This window comes from Kryptolebias marmoratus, linkage group LG2 (genome assembly GCF_001649575.2).
Source record: "Kryptolebias marmoratus isolate JLee-2015 linkage group LG2, ASM164957v2, whole genome shotgun sequence".
Lineage (NCBI taxonomy): Eukaryota > Metazoa > Chordata > Actinopteri > Cyprinodontiformes > Rivulidae > Kryptolebias > Kryptolebias marmoratus.
Window position 1 is genome coordinate 21784054 of NC_051431.1, and position 17225 is coordinate 21801278.

The 17225-nt window shown below is 39.7% G+C and overlaps 1 protein-coding gene across 4 annotated transcripts in view; it reads left to right on the top strand.

The window, feature by feature from the left end:
* Positions 1 to 6050: 6050 nt before the first annotated feature.
* gdpd5b (glycerophosphodiester phosphodiesterase domain containing 5b) overlaps positions 6051 to 17225 on the top strand; it is a 47483-nt gene continuing 36308 nt past the window's right edge. For all 4 annotated transcript variants that reach the window (XR_005234238.1, XR_005234240.1, XR_005234239.1 and 1 more), the window contains exon 1: positions 6051 to 6377. The gene's annotated coding sequence lies outside the window, so the exon portion shown is untranslated. The remainder of the gene's footprint in view (positions 6378 to 17225) is intronic.

Here is a 17225-nt window from a genome sequence, read left to right on the forward strand (position 1 = left end):
GCTTGTTCCAGTGCAGACGTGATTCTGCCTAAAACATGAGAGGCTCCAAAGCTCCTTTTTAGTTTTTAACTTTTCCTTTTAACTGAGAGCATCTCGGTGTTTTATTCCAACCGAATCGTCCCGTCGCTGTCTGCCAAAAGACTTGAAGGGATACGCGAAGGAAGAGGAGCGCGGCCGCCAAAAAGACCATGATGCAACAGCGGAGGAGCGTTTCAGCTCAGCTGGGCGATGAGGTTGTGTGTCCGAGCGCAGGAAGCCCCTTCCTGAACAGGTTTGTGTTTGTTTCCTACATCTGAGACACACACAAACAGGGATCGTTCATTTTGGATCACTCTCCAATCAGCGTCGAGACCACCCCCAGATAAAAGAAGCAGAATGAGATTTTGCAAAGGTCATACCAGCACATTAAACAGGTTCTGCTTTACCACATTTGTTTGATCATTTTTTAAAAATTCTATACTCTTAAAAAAAGTTGTCCATTCACTAAACTCTCGTGAAGTAATCTTTAGATGTGCATGCACAACTCAATAGCTTTCACAATCAATCCAATTCAAAATGGCCGCCACAGCTAAGCCGACATCGCTGACGCAAAAATGGCAACAAGCTATTCAGTTTCAGAGTTACTGAGCTAAAGTTTGGTGTGGTAATACCTGAGAATCATCCCCATCTTGTGCTCCAAGTGCCAATGGACTGCACAAGATCTGCTATTAAAACTTTGCCATTAACTCCTGAAGTCAACTCTGTCTGTCTGTTAGCAAAATATCTCCTAAACGCCTTGATGGATTTTAACAGAACTTTCAGAAAAGTAATCATTGGGTGTACGTCTACAACTGATTCACTTTAAGAGTCAACCCAAATCAGGATGGTTGCCACAGCTAATCAAACTTAGCCAACACAAAAATGGCTACAAGTCAGTCAGTTTTATAGATATTAGGCTAAAACTTGGCGTGGTAGTAGCTGAGAGTCATCATAGCCTTTACGTGCTAACAAGTCATGGTAAATCACGCAAAATACCACAATAATGACTGTTTATGCATGATGTTGTTTTTAGTTTTTAATCAAAATGACTATAAGTGCCTCATTTCTCAACATATGATGATCTTAGTTTAGGTGGCGGGTGATATGCATTACTTTTAGGAATGTGGGCCTTTATTTTTAAGCTCGCAGTTGCTCATTTCTTAATTCAATTTTTTTTTTTTTTTTAAATCTGTCTTCAAAACCCCTCCACATACACTGGTTAATGTTAGCAGTGAATTTTAGTTTAGTTTAGTTTCTCGTTATTCAACCAAAACGATGGTAATTTATACACCAACCACTGAACACGACTCACTGGACCAAATTGGTGGGTGGATTTTACAGGAAATCCTGCTACCTGACAGTCGGTGGTTGTTGGAACAAAAATACGAGTTTATTTCTCAAAAATGTGTGAAATTAGAGCCGAGCAATATGTCCCTTCAGTACAATGTGCAGTATGTGAGCCGAAATCACACTCAAGATGTGATTTTCACACACACACACAAATGACCTTTTAATAATAAAACATTATCAACCAAAGATAAAATCTCAGAATATAAAAAGTAACACAAGAGCGTTTAGTCAAACAAAACGGACATTCCCATAACACAATAAGTCATAAAAAAACAAACTATTTCATGTTTGTGTGTTTAAACTGGGAGGAACCCACAGAGATTAATAAGAAAAGTTATATTTTATCTCTATAGAGGAACCATGGAGGTGGAGGGAAACTGTAAAACAGAATGAGCGCGCCCCCTGGTGGCAGAAGTTTGAAAGTGTCCCAACAAATACTATTATCACTTCATCTAAAGTCATCCCTGTGAGGTAAATTTGTATTCCTACTGTGGAACTGATTTAAATTTATGTTCTTCTTTCATTAAGGAACCTAAACTGCCTCACTTTCCTCATTTTACGTCCTGCAACTGAAAAATGGATGGAAAAGATAAAATCTCTAAAACCAAAAACAACAACAACAACAAAAATAACATAAACATTTACACCTGGACAATCTGTTTTTAAGCTTGCAAACAGAAGCAGTGGAAACAGTTTTATTTCCTTTAGGCAGATTCTCTCCATAGACATGATCCTGCGTTATAAACACACAACCACTAGATGGAGAAAAAAGCAGCCGTGTGATTCACACACGAGTTACTTTTTTTTACAACATCCTCAGCTTTATATTTACTTGACTGAACAATTATCATCATCAAATTAAAACTGTTCTACAAGACATTGTTAGAAAACAAACCTGGAGTCGATCAGTTGTTTAATTTCATGATATCATGGCAACAATTTGAAGTTTGTTTATCGTCCGCTGCTTTTCATGTCACAGTTTTAGACTAAGATCACCTCATGATGAGAAATGACAGAGTTATTCCCATTTTGGTAAAACCATTACAATATGTGTGCTCACAGTATGTGTGTGTGAATGACTCTCAGCTACTACAGGCGCAAAGTTTAGCTCAGCATCTGTGGAACTGACTGTGTTATAGCTGTCTTTGTGTTTCTTGGGTCAGTTGGCTGATTTTGGGTTGGCTCCAGAAGTCAATCAATTGTAGATGTACGTCCAATGATTATTTCTTCAAAGCTTCACTGAATTCTGTCCAGAGGTTCATGAGATAACACACACTCTCACACACTCACAGACACAAACATGATCGTATTAACTCCCCAGGCGGGCCTGCTTCATTGATGTGTTTGCTCTCCTCTTTTTTTAGAGCATCTTTTCTAACAGCTGTGAAGTTCCAGCAGACTCCCAGGCTTGAAGGAAGCTGTCCTCCCAGCTCAGCTCAGTCTGACTCTTTGTTTTGTTTCTCTGACACGAGCACCGTGACCGATCCTGCTGCAACCCCGCCCCTGCAGAGAAGACCCCCCCCCCCCNGTGGATGCTGGTAGGCATTTTAACCTGGGTGGAGTTCAAAACAAAGGCGGTCGGCTGGAGCTGCTGACTGGTGCCGGCCTGCAGGGAGCGGAGCAGGGAAGCCCGGGTCAGCCACATCAGATGAGGAGATGCGATAGGAAGGCCTCCTGAGAGGAACATTTCCCCTGCGCCACCACATGGAGATGCACCTGCAGAGACAATGTCAAGGTGTGTGTGTGTGTGTGTGTGTAACTGGATGGGGGTGAAGCATGTCATAAATGCTAAACATCTGTTAGAACGAGAAAAAAAAAACATTTTCAGTGCAAATGCAGTGTGAAAGCTGAGCACTGAAGGACTTTGCTGAGATTTGTTGAAAAATGAATTTACTGAATAGTTGAAGTTAAAACAAGCAGAACAGAGACTAAAATCAGCGATGCAGTAGCTTAAAGCTAAAATCAAGAAAGCTGTAAGTAAAAGCTGAAAAAAGCTCAACTTTTTCTAAAAAAATAAAACTACAATTAGCAAAACAGAAGCCAAAATCAACAAAACTGTAACTAAAACCTAAAATGAGCAAAACTGTTGTCAACAACAAAACTGACCACAACAGTAGTTAAATGTTAAAAAAAGCAAAACAGTAGCTAAAAGCTAAAATCACCAAACCCTAGCTGAAAGCTAAATTTATCAAGCTAGTAGCTAAAATTTAAAATGAGCATAAGAAGACAAAAACAGAGCAAGAAAGTAGACAACAAAAGATAAGAAACTTCAGTGCATTTCTATGGCGATATAAACAAAAATAAAGTTAAATATTTCAAAAAGTGTAAAAGTTACAAATACTTAAAGCCATAATACACTACTCTTGATGGAGCCAAGTGTTTTGGTACACAGATGGCTAAAATAGCCCAAAGTATGCAGAAGTTTGATTGAAAAAAAAAAGAGAAAAACACATGGAAGACATAATAAACTGGAAAACAATGGTGTGAGTGCTGAACGCTGGGAGCATCACAGTGCTGATTGTTTCCTTGGTGATAAATGTGAACTATTACTCCTTCAACAATCAGACCTTTTTTTTTTTCAATCACATGACCTAGAAAAATTCGAACCTTGTACAAAGAAACCCAATTCAGCTGATTGGAGCTGAAAGTGTCACAGCGTCTTGTTTTGCGTCTGCAGATGAGTCAGTTCACACAGCGGAGGCTTGTCATTATCTAAGAGGCTCATCACAGTCTTCACCATACTGACGTTTGTCTGCAAACAAAAAAAAAAAGAAAAACATCAGCAACTTATCCAGTGCGACTAAGAAAAGGAGCACCGGAGGATTGACAGTTAAACTGTGATCGTCTTATGGTGAGACGTTACAGAGATATAACCATTTTTGGCCATTTTCCTTCAATCCAGCGCCTCTGTACAGGTACAAAGAGGCAGAGCTGCATGTTTCGTTCAAAGGAGGAACTGCTGACATTACAGGCTTTCTCTGATTATGACTGTAGGTGGTGTCTCTGCTACAGAAATCAATATATTGGTTTTACTTAATGAGTCAACTAGCGTGTGTCAGGAATGAGGAAAACTCCCAGTCAAAAGAAAAGAAGCCACTTGTAGGTTTATAGTTTTTCTAGTTAACTTGAGGTTTGTGTTGGAAGAAGGATCAGGCATATTACCGTAATGTCAAAATACTGGAGCTTTGAAAACAACAGAGGAGTCAGGAGGCATTTCACTCATTTTAGTTTCGTTACGCTTTTTAAGATTTTTAGCAGCCGCTGCCAAAAGGAGAGGTGAGCTGTAATGTTTGTGCCTCTGTGTGAGAGTTTGTTTGTCTGTTAGCAAAATATCTCATAACCCGCTCAGCAGATTTGAATAAAACTCTACTCTTAGCAAACACAAAAAGGGCTCTGAGTCAGTCGGTTTTACAGATACTGACCTAAAATTTGATGTGGTTGTAGCTGAGAGTCATTCACAGCACATGCAGTGTCTTGAAAAAGTATTCATACGGCCCTCAAACTTTTCTTCATTTTGTCAAGTTGCAGCCACAACCTTCAAAGTATTTTTACTGGACATTTATGTGACAGACAAACACAAAGTAGGGCATAATCGTAAACTGGAGATTTCATTGAATCGACTCCAAAAGTAAATCAGTTGTAGGTTTACATCTAATGATTACCTTCTGAAAGGTTCACTAAAACTTGTCCAGCAGTTCATGAGATATTTTGCTAACAGGCAGACAAACAAACACACAGACATGGGCATTTATCGCCTGCCTTTTGCCTTTCAGCAAAACGTATACAGTATTCTTAATAAAACAAGAAGGAAATCAAAGTACAAGATAAAACCATGTCTGATTTTAATCTGATGCAAATTAAAGGAGACTGATTAAGCTGCTGAAAATGATCGAAACGATACAATTTATATAAACATGACATCATATGGCTGCAACACAAAATATATTTATTGTTTTATCTATCTATTATATTTACTGTTTTCCTTTCTATGGATTCCCCTATACATTTTGTTGCTATCAGCATCTTTCTACATACTTTGTGCTATTTTAGCCATTCATAGAAACATCTGGCTCAGCCAGGAACATTTTAGTATTGGTAATTTTTGTACTTTCAAAAATATTAAACTTTAATTAAGATAAAATTCAGCATAGAAATGCACAGCTTTTAGCTAGTGTCTTGCTACTGTAATTTTAGTTTTTAGCTACAGTTTTGTTAAATGTAGCTTTTAGCTACGGTTTGACTCATTTTAGCATCAACGGTTTTGCTAATTTTAGCTTTTAATTACATTTCCCTTGTTTATTTCCTCATTTCAGCACAGAATGCTGTAAAGATAACATATTGGTAACAGATTGGGAAAATGCCCTTTGACAGCAGCACTTGCGTTGCGTTCACGTCACATTGGATTTTTCTACTTATTACAAACCGATGTCCACAAGAGGACCCCCGGCAGGGCGTACAATGTCATCTCAACCGGCTAGTGTGCTAATATTGTAAAGGAATTTTGAGAACTTGTAAACGCATCCCAAAAAAATGTGTGTTTTTATTTCGTTCAAGCAGTGAGCACTTTAATAAAAGCGCTACGTTGGTCCGATTAACTGTTGTTGCTCTGGCGACCTGAACGCAGCGCGCGAGAGTAAAGTGACGCTGCCTCGGCTTCCAGGAGGGCTGGAGATAAAAAGACCGACACCCACTCCGCTCCCCGCAGATCCACACTCAGGCGGCGTTCGTGTCCCGGCTCCCGCGGAGACGAAGAGGGACACTTTTTTTAACCCACGGACAGGCGCGGGACGGAGGCACCGAGCGCAGGAAGTCGACCCCGCCGGCCCTGTCCGTCCTCCCGTCGGCTGTTTTCGCCTTTAAACTTCGGCTCAGTCAGCGGTTACCGGTCGCCTCACCCCCGCCGGCTCTCTCTACCTTTGACTCGGGCTTTCATCGGAGAGGAGCAGCCTCGTTCACCGTGGACGTCCGAGGCAACCGGGAGCAGCTAAATTAAGACAGGATTAAGACAGGTGAGCGTGTCGCAAAGTTGTTTTTAAACTTTTCCTGCCATGTGTGAATGTCCTAGAGAAACTCCTGATAACCATGGTTAAGTAGCTCACATTTCTAACCTGCACGACCATGTTGTTTTTCCATACTTTATCTGCTGTATTAACTTCATATAAAGCACTCTGTTTAAAGACTTTATGCTTAGAGACACTGTGTTGTACCCCATGTAAGAGTTTCCCCCTTTAAATAGATTTTTGGGGTTATTTTAACCACATATATCACATAATTTATGCCATTTTAGATGCCTCTCATATAAAACCAGAGTTTTCTGCAGTGTCTCTGGTCTGCAGTAGGAACACTTTCCCATCTATTCCCCTGGACTACACCCTCAATAAAAACAGATAACACTTATTTGTTCTTGTTCAGAGCTGCAGCTGACAGGCAACACTGTCTTTCGTTTCAAAACCTCCTGAGTGCAGGTAATTAATGTCATCTCCAAAGGGATTGGAACATGTTTAGTCATGAGTTTCTGGATGCATGAGTCAAGAAACTGAAGTTCGCAGGTTTTACCACCTCCCCTTTTGTGTTTGTGTACACTGTCAGTGACTGAATGAAATGCATTTGTTGTGCAGAGTTTGAGATTTCTCCTGGATCCTAACGTCTGTGGCTAAATCTCCCTTTTTCAAACGGGGGCTCAGATTGTGAAAGCGGCCAGCCCGAGGACGCCGATGTTTCCAGGTCACGACGCTGAGCCCTCCATATTTCACGCCCTGCCAGAAACCGAGCGTTGTACTCTACGTTCCCATCGCTCCACTTACAGCTGAGCGACTTTGAGGAAAAGTTGCAGAGATTTTTGCGTCACCTTACTAGGATCGATTGGAAACGTGTCTTGCATGCAACCAAAATACAAATCCTTTTCTTGGATAAAGTCAAACAAATCAACAACAAAAAAGGCAAAACCAGTCATTTAAAGACCACCTTTCGCTTGATTTAATGGGTCAAAGATGGGATGAATGTGTGTGGAGAAAGCCACTTGCTGTTCACCTTTTTCTGTTTCATAGACGCATTTTTCCATTAAATAAATCTAAAGCCTTCAATCCAGCTTTAACAATGGACACATACTGATACTGATTAAAAGGATGTTTCCTGCAGATTAAATGTAAAAACTCAGAGACCGTCATGTCAGTTTGAGTCGAATCTTGATTTTCGTCTTCCGGCCATCCTTCTTTTCCTGGTTTTAATTTTTTTTTTTTTAGAGCTGCCCTTGTGAACTGGCGTTAATGTGAACCGTCTAAAAACATTCCTAAATAGCAGCGGGATGCTGTGGGGCGTTTGCCAGATTCATACATCAGGAGGAAATGCATCTGGGTGAGCTGTCAAACAAGTGCAGAGCTCTCCAAAGGGAGGAGGAGGAGGACTCAGGAGTTTAAAAACAACACCCCTTGTTATTGACTAGCTTGAAGCTATCAGGTCAACTCAAGCTCTCTTTGTCACCAACGCTGAACACGCACACACGCACACACGCCTTCGTGTTTTTCGTGCTTTATCCTCCTAAAAGCACCAGTCACCCCGTCTCGCTTATGTGCACTCGCCGCCTGTTCCTTTGGGATATTGAGATATCTAGCTGTGAGAAAATGACGTCACAACCTTGCCTCTTTACCCATGTGATACTTTAATGGATGTAGAAATCTAGAGTTGTCAACTCCTCAGTAAGGAAAGCAGCTACGGGCTGTGTAAAAGTCCCTAAACGATGTGATCGCCTGATTTGTATAATTGGATTGTAAGACGCGCTGTCAACGAATGGTCCATTTTCAAACTTTTGTCTTATATAAAGCGCACCGGACTATAAGGCATATCTTCGCCTCCCAATTTTTGTAACTTCGCACGGACCGTGTGCACCACGCTCCATTCAAAATGGACGATTTCGGTGCTCTAGCGGAGCTGGTTTGCCTGTATCAGCATTTATATATGATCCCTCTATGAGAGACCACAAAGATAATCAAACGGTTTAAATCTCACAGAAGAAACTGCACCGACGTAAGCGTCAAGGATAAACGCCTCCACCGCTCGCTCAGGTCTGCGCGACTCTGAGCCTAAATGCTGCAAGCGGTGCAGCTTTGTAGTTTACCAAAATCATACTAAAACATTACGACTTCTTACATATATAAGGCGCTCCGGATCATAAGGCGCGCTGTTGTTTTTTTTAAGAAAATTGAAGGCTTATAGTCCAGAAAATACGGTACTATGTCCGAGCTTGAAATTGGCAAGTGACCCTAAAGAGACACTTGGAGTTACTTGTTTATTTACTTATTTTATTTTTTTTAAAAGTTTGGGTTGATTTTTGGTTGTTACTTATTGTTTATGAGTCATGGACTTATGTAAACCAATTCTGACTGTAAGCCAGGGCGGGATCGGTCAAAGGCAGACTCTCGCATGCGTGATTGATTCTCGGTCTGGACACAGCGGGGTGAACCTCTCTGGCTCTGAATGCTGCGCAAAGTCCGGGCTGCCTGGGAGTACTTTGGGATGTGGGAAGGATGGCAGGGCTGCACCCGCTGCTGGTTGAGAAGAATAGGAACGAGGCGTGCTTTTACATCGGTCTTTAATTGTCTCCGGTAACACCGGTGCTCTGAATTCACTAAATATCACGACAGAGTTGCTAAGTTGGCACTGCTGGGAATCTCCAGTAACGCCAGGTTGCCGAAGATTTATTGGTCATGTTTAAATAATTTGTCAGCATGAATGTAAAACTTTTGATGCATTATTTTTACTCAGTATGCAAACACTGTCTGCACTGACACTATGGTGTTCTGGTCTACTTGAGGACTGTAGGACCAGGAAGGGAAAGGGTACCATTTACCCAGAGTCCACTGCAAGGAGGGGGCCTCAAAAAGCCTGAAAAGAAAAAGGCTTTTAAAAAGGTGTGGGACAGATATCTATCAGGTTAGATGATCACCAGATTATTTCTACTTACGGCGCTTTTAAGGTGTGACCAGTTGGTCAGCGGTGTTCATGAGCGAGCCTCCAGGATGTCTCGCATCATTCACCGTGGTTACGTTTCCTCTTTAGAGTTTTAAACATGTTCAAAACGTTTGTGACACTTTGTCCCAGAATAGTCTCAGTTGACGTGTGTCCAAGTCCTCTCAACCAGGTCTGAAAACCACGCTTGTGAACAACAATAATTATAAAAAAAAAACTGCTTCAAATCTGCCTGTTTTTGCTCCAAAAGTATACTCCAGCAGATGTGGGGTGGCTGTTGAGGTGGGTGAAAAGCTAATTGAGGCGGGACAATCTGGCCAGAGGTAGACAACAAAGCAATGTGCGTGGTCTAGAATGCAGTTTTGCAAGTCTTGCACGCAAAAACAGGCTGTGATCTTTGTTGTTTGGGTAATTGCTCAAGTGACACAGTTTCACAAAGACACCGAAATTACCCAGACTTTAGGAAGATTAGTCTTGAGTGTCGGGAAGTACAGTCATTGCTCAGAACATGTCAAGAACACAACAAGCTGATCGTTACACCGTGTTGAAGAGCACAGCTATGTGGCGTCTGTCTAAGCCCACCTGGTTTCTTTCAGACTGTTTAAGGCCGTGTCAGGGCCGACTTTACATCAATCCTGTTTCTACTCATCGGTTTGGCGTGCAGCTTGGACTTCCAAGCACTGAGCAGCAATCCCTGTAAAGGTTTTCACACTCGAAGTGCAGATTTTTAAGACCCAACTGGCCTTTCCAACCTCCAACTCTGCATGGTTAAAAAGTCGATACCCAGCTGGCAGCGTGTCACTCCCTGGCTCGGGGAAGGACGCAGCGCTGCAGCTTCGGCACGACACAGTCCCCGCCCATCGCACACTCTGCTTTCTGTCCTTTTTTTAACATGTTGATGTTTCAGACATGTAGCAGGGCCTGTTTTGTACACGGGACATGCCTTCATCTACCACAACACAAAGCCTCTACAACGCTCCGATACAAAGTTGGTCAGTTGCAGCTTGTTGCGAGAGAAATTCAGAGTGTTCAGAACATCATTGTTTCATCCTATTTACTTTGGTTAACATTCCAGAGCTAAATGCTGGTAATTTTACTCTCAGAGGAACACTGACGGCTTTAGTTTGCTCTCTTTTGTTAGCCGGTAATCTGAGCTCTGTTCAAAAGCTCAAACTGTGCAGTTCAGTTATTTTGTCAAGGATAAAGTTTCTCTTTGAAATAAAAGCATCAATATTTCCCTTTTTTGTGGTATTTTTCTCATAACTTGATAACGGCACTGAACTCCATTAGCAGAGGAGTTATAAATTCTGTACAGTAACACTTTTTTTTTTTTTTTTCCCCCCCATCAGCTGTCTCTTCATGTCACCTTTCTTCATTCGAACAAAAGGCCTGATTATTTATTTAAAGTCATTTACTATTTTGAGATTCTATAGGGCACGCACTTCGTTTCCCATTTATTGCTTCAGAGAAGATGTTTTGTTTTGTGTGTTGGATCGAACTTCATGACCCACGTTTTAAGGAGGAAGCTTATCTGCTTGCTCAGAAAGCAGAGCTGACTGTGCAGTGGCACCTGCTTGTCTGGGCCTTGCTTTCCAAGTCCAGCCTGCAGTCACAGAAGAGGACCGAGATGGTGTGATGTCAACACACAGATGGAGGCGCCGGGCCCTCATGCAGACATGCAGATGGCATCTTTTTTAAAACATACTTGCCAAAACATTTTTCATCCCTTCTAGCTTTAAGGGGAGAGAGGGAAAAACAGTAGAGGCCATAGAAATCTATGCTATGTGATCTATTTGACCATGAAGCATCATTATTTATTTATTTGTTTTTATTTTATTTGGCATGCCATGGCTATATTTCTATTTTTATCACAAGTTTAGAAAACTCTAACCAATGTTGAGTTGCAAGAATATAAAAAGACCCTAAAACATTTAGGTAGTCTGTATTATAAGCACTGTTTGTCTCGCTGACTGACACGATGTTGATCTGAAAATGTTAAATCTACAGTTGTCGAGTATTTTTACATACAAGTATGTAAAAATTTAACCTTTTTTATTTTTGTCGGATTATGCAAAAGTTACAGTGGTTGAGTAGGAATAACTATTGGCTCAACTATTGTGAGGGTAAAAAAAAAAAAAAAAAAATGGAACAATAGATGAAAACCTTTCTGTAAAATGGTTTCAACAGCCGTAGCCTTCATGTGCTTCAAACACGGACTATTAACTTTATCAAGAGTCAATTATTGAGAAGGTTTCCAAAAATACCTGCTTAGATCTTTCTCTTTTATTACCACATGCGTGGACCTCCCCTTTGAAGCGTTAACAATTATACGCTCAGACTGCTGTGAAATGGAAATAGCTGCAGTGCCAGGTGAGCAAAGCTCGAAGCTAAGCTCTCTTTTATTATTAAAGCCTGAATAAACCGTTAGACGGACCATCAAATCCAGATGAAAGTGAGACTTTACAACTGTTAAAGAAATCATAGCGTTCAAATTGTAGTTAGAGCTGTTTTGTTTGACACAATTCAGATTTTTGATAGTACTACTTTAGTATTTTTAACCACCTACAACTAAGACGTCAGAAAAAGTTCCTTAACACAGACTACCCACGTGATATTTTGAACTGCTTCTATCCACTGATTGGTTGGCTCACCTTTATGAAATTTTATGCCAGTTTACATGTTGTGAGAAACTTAATCCGTGCAGATTTTTTTTTTTTTTCCTTCAAGCTCACCTGACCTGCAGTTATCGCACATGCTTCATGGCTCTCTGTCGCTGTTTAAGTCAAGTCAAATTTATTTCTAAAGCACTTTTCAGCAACACAAAAATACAGAGTCATCGTGAAGACACAACGATATAACACACTAAACTAAACTTATATAACACATGAGCTAAGATAATCTAAATGAAATTAAAGCTAAAAAATAACAAACAGATGAAAAACTGAGCTAGGAACACAAGTCCTACTAAAGCCAAACTGAGGAAGATACAAACTAAGATGTGCTAAACTAAAATAAACTAATGGTTTAAAAAAAAATCTAAGAATGTCCAATTAAAGCATTAGTCATTAATACAGCAGTGTTTAAATATTAGGGTAAGTCTGTCATTGTTTTAACAGAGTCCAAAGCCATTAATGTTAGAGGTCCATTTTCTTTTTACTGACTGCAGAAGTGCCATGAAATTTAATAAAGACATTCTTGGACCTTTTTTGAGAGTAAAGCCCAGCGATTTCAGTGATCCCCCTGTTTTTTTTGTTAACTCTGCCATAACATTGACATTTATGGAAGTGGAATTTCAAATTGGTATCAAAGAGGTTGCCACAGGAATCGTAAGGCATTCATGTCCAGTAAAGGAATGATTTGGAGCATTTGTATCATCCCCCCCGACTTTTCATTTAGCACAGACATCTAATGAAATGTTTTATTTTCATACATGTAAAAAAACAACAACAAAAAAAAGATTTCTCAGCATTTACAACACCTCACAAAATGACATCTAAAATATTGTTTGTTTATGTTTGAAAAGAACTAATAAATGCAGCCACAGATAATCAACCTCAGCAAACATCAAATTACTATAACTTTACTCATAATTATCAATCTCAAATTTGGTTGTGTAGTAGTTCAGAGCCAACCCCAACACGTTACTCTGAGGTAACAAACTGCAACACTTATGCTTTAAACTTTGGCATCCAAAGTGGAGTTGGGATTCACCAAGGAAAACTTTCATTTATGCTCACTTCCTTGCTACCAACTCTGAGAAATACCTTTTGCAGTGACAGTTTGTAGTTATGCTCCTTCAGGTGTCAATGTGGGATTTAGAAGGTGCATGAAGGTACCTTCGCCAGTTGATAACTTTACAGCCTGCACAAGCATCCTTGTGTACACTTTCACTTCTTTAGTTTGAAACTAGTCAGATCGAACAGAAGACTGTATGAACAACCATTAAAAAAAAAAATCCAAAGAAGTATTTTTTTAATTAATTTTTTCTTAATGATTTTTGATTTTTTTTTTATGCAACATTCAGCATGTCACACATAAGCAAAAAATTGCCTGTTTTGGACATTTGACGGGGGAAAAAAACTGTTTTTTAATGAAGTTAATTTAATAAGTTATGTAAAATCAGTCCCCTGTTAAATCAAAAAGAAAACCCCTCAAATGTTTTCTCTTAACCAGAAAATCAGGCACCAATTAATGGATTCTGGATTCTTGGAAGTTTTTGTTGGTGCTTTTGATCCTAGTCAGTCTGCCAAGCCCAACTGTTTTTTTTTTTTTTACTGGCTGCTAACAATAAATGCTGGGAGCTCTCCTTTTATTTTACCACCAGATATAGACATCCCTAATTAACATCCTGTACTGAACTCGATAAGAATGCATACAGATGTACGTTAAACAAACGGCAGTCAGTGTTTTGTCAGTCAAGAATGGGTGATAATTAGTCAAACCAACATGCTATCAGCTGCCTAAACGGTGGTGAGGCAGATGAGGGGTTAGCGCTGCCAGTACACAGCAGGAAGTTTCAATGTTTTATTTTTACAAACTTGCAGTTGAGTTTCCTTGTAAAGGTTGCTCACTCTATCATTGCACCAACAAAGTCTGAGGGATTCTTTACCACGTATCCTAAAATGCATTAATGCAGACAACAGAAACACATCCATCTTTATTCTGTTACCCATTAGATGGTAAATTAAAGGCTTAATATTCCTTGAAGGAAAACATGCAGTATTGCCTGCCATCTTTTATGCCAGAGTTTTAAAGCAGAATCATTTCATGTTAAAAAACTGAGTTTTAGCCATTTTGGTCAAACCTTTAAATATAACTTTATGTGCATCAATATGCAATATTGTGAAACGTGTTGTGATTGACACTCAGCTAATACCACATCAATTTTTTTTTTCTATTTGTAAATCTCAGTGACTTATAGCTGTTTTTGTGTTTTGCTAAGGTTGATTAGATGTGCCTGTGATTTTGAATTGTGCTGATTCCAAAAGTGAGTCAGTTGTAGACGTGCAATCAATGATTACTTTCTGAGAGTTTCACTAAAAATTTGTCCAGTAGTTTATGAGATATTTTGCTAAGAGACGGGGGCAAACACAGTCAGAATGTTTTTTTCCGATAATGGGAACTACTTCCTCCTCCCTTTTTGCCTTTCAGCGGCAGAAGATATGTAGCTGGTGCCCTGACAGTTTGGTATGATATTCACTGTGCAGATGATGACTAATAAGAAACACTCAATTTACAAGAACAAAAATGGTCCCTAAGACCGCCTTCAAACTGCATGATGACCCCTCAACCACTTTAAAAAAAATAAATAAAAAAATCTCCCAGAACGTTGATAGTTACAGGGTCTTGGCTTGGTGTTCAGGGACATAAAAAATGCAGTGTTTTCCCCATTATGCATGACAAAGCTTAGGTCCACAATGGTTTTGAGCACGCACAACTCTTCTGTGGCGAGGCTGTGGTGGGTTGGCATCATGGCGGCAGCGTATTGGGGTACTGGCTGGAGAGTGGTGGCACTGTTTCCATGACGTTTGCTAGCATTGCTTGGTCTTCCAGGCTTTGAAGCCGGTTCGGCCACGTTTGTGATGGTGGCAAGGTTATAGAAACAACTTGGTATTGCAAAAACATTGCGCAGATTTTCTAGTACGTAGCTTCATCTCGACACGATCCTAGAGGGCTGTGCCAGGGAAGGCAGATATGAGGGTGCAGCAGGGATGTCCTGGAGATGCAGAAAAAGGCCAGAAAAACGTGTCTGATGAGTGCTAAGAGCGTAGCAGCAACAGGATTGCCTTCACACCGAAGGAGGGGTTTTAAATGTGCTGCGATCCAGTCACTGTCTAAAGGGTTGCGGAGAGCGTAGCAGGCGCCGTCATCTAGTGCGAAGGAGGCCTAAAGGTCAGCAATGATGAATCTTTTATTGTTGACCTTAAATTCTGTCTCTGCAGATTTAAAAAGTCATATTTAATGCATTCGATCAAATATATTTCACTCTATTAAATTTGCTCATAGTTTTTCATGATAAAAATGACTTCATTCAATAAGCTGACGCAGTCTCCTCCGAGTACTTTTACCAGCAAACAAAAATGAAAGCAATATTTCCTCATTACGTGACTCGCTTACCTCCTTTTTTTGCATCTAAATGAGTGGATGAATTTCCTCCTCCCTTGTTTTCTATGATTTTTGCTCTAATAATGAAAATAAATCTCATTGTTGCCTCTCCCTACTGTCAGTGTTGTAATCTAAAGAAACTGATGGACTACGATTTAAATAATTTTTTTTTTTTCTCGGATTATTGTTGGCCCATATATGTTCAGATTGATGAGCAATCAGTTTGGGGAGGGAAGTGCCAGATTGAACAAACTATGTTCTTCGCCCCACTCTACAATAAGACCTTGATTTGAGGGTTGTAACTGCACACTAAAATCCCAGTTTGGTACATTTTCAGTATAGTTACATTAAGGGAAACAAACAAATGTATATAGCATACATTTAAGTCCAAATAGGTATATAACAAATACAGTTAGGTTTATAAAACAAAAACTTTGGATGTAATTTGCTGGCTAAAATGCTGACGAGAGGGAACTTGGTAACTTGGTTCTGTTCACAGATTTTGTATATTATTACATACTGCCTGTGGTTCTGTTGCTTTCAATGTGAGTTTTAAATCGGGTGTTTTTGACATCATGTTATGGACTCATATCTGCTGCGACGTTTGTTATGAATCTGACCTGATCTGAATTGTTAGTGAGGGGTCTTCTGCCTCTGTTCTCCATGCTTATTTATTCTTATGCTCCATTTTAAAAGCTGCATGGCAGAATGTAGAGTTCTGCGCTTTAGTTCCTCACATAAACCTTCTAAATGTGGACAGATCGAAAATGACGCTGCATTCGTTCCGTACACATGCGTGCCGAATCAAAAGGCGTGCACCAAAAGGTCTGTACAGACAAATGTTGATACGAATAACCTCTCTGATTTACTGTCAGATGTTACTTTATTTCATGTTTGGTTTTTTTTTATAATCATATGAATGGCAAATTACAATAATTATATAATAATTGCTTAATCTGTTTTTTTTCTAATTGTCCACTGCTTACTAAGTTTAGATCTTACAGTAAATATATTCAGCTCAAAAAAACTTCAGCCCAAATGTTACTAAGCAGTACAGTCAGCAGCAGACATATCTTAGTAGAAAAAATCTTATTTTTTGTAGCTTTTTACACCTCTGACTTGACAAAAACAACAACTTTACAGAGCTTACAAATTGCTAATTGTAAAACTATCTTCACTCAGTAGAAACTTTCAGTTTCCTGTGCTAGCATGGATTGGCCACTCAGCCATGGTGCATTCAATCTGCTAAAAAATAAGCAGATTCTTATCAACAACTGAGCCGTCTGTGCATCTCTGATGTTGTTCCTACATGACCCTTCTATAGGTTTGCAAATTAAACTCAAAACTGTGCAAACCTTCGGTCTCTTATACAGTGACCTGTCACACCTAGCGCTGTGAACGTCTCCTTTAATGTTTTCTACATCACTTTCTCTTTTTTTTATGTAATAAGATTAACCAAACCTAATTATTTAACATGGTGAAAGAACTGCATTGTTAAAGACATTAAAAAAAAAAAGACCAAAAGTGAAATGGTTACTTTTATGTTTTGCTGGCCATTATTCTGTGAAGTACATTAGATGTGACTTTGGTCCCCTTCATTCTGCCTGATTTATTTATTTTCCTTTTTTGGTGATTTATTGGGTTTATAAACAGACACACAGACTTCATGTTGTTAACCCTTAGCCAGTCAGAACATGTCTCGAGATTTTTGGTTTCCCAGGAAACTCACCCGTCTTTGTCTTTCAGCAAGAGTAATTAAATGAAGTCGTAGGAAGAACAGCCCTTAA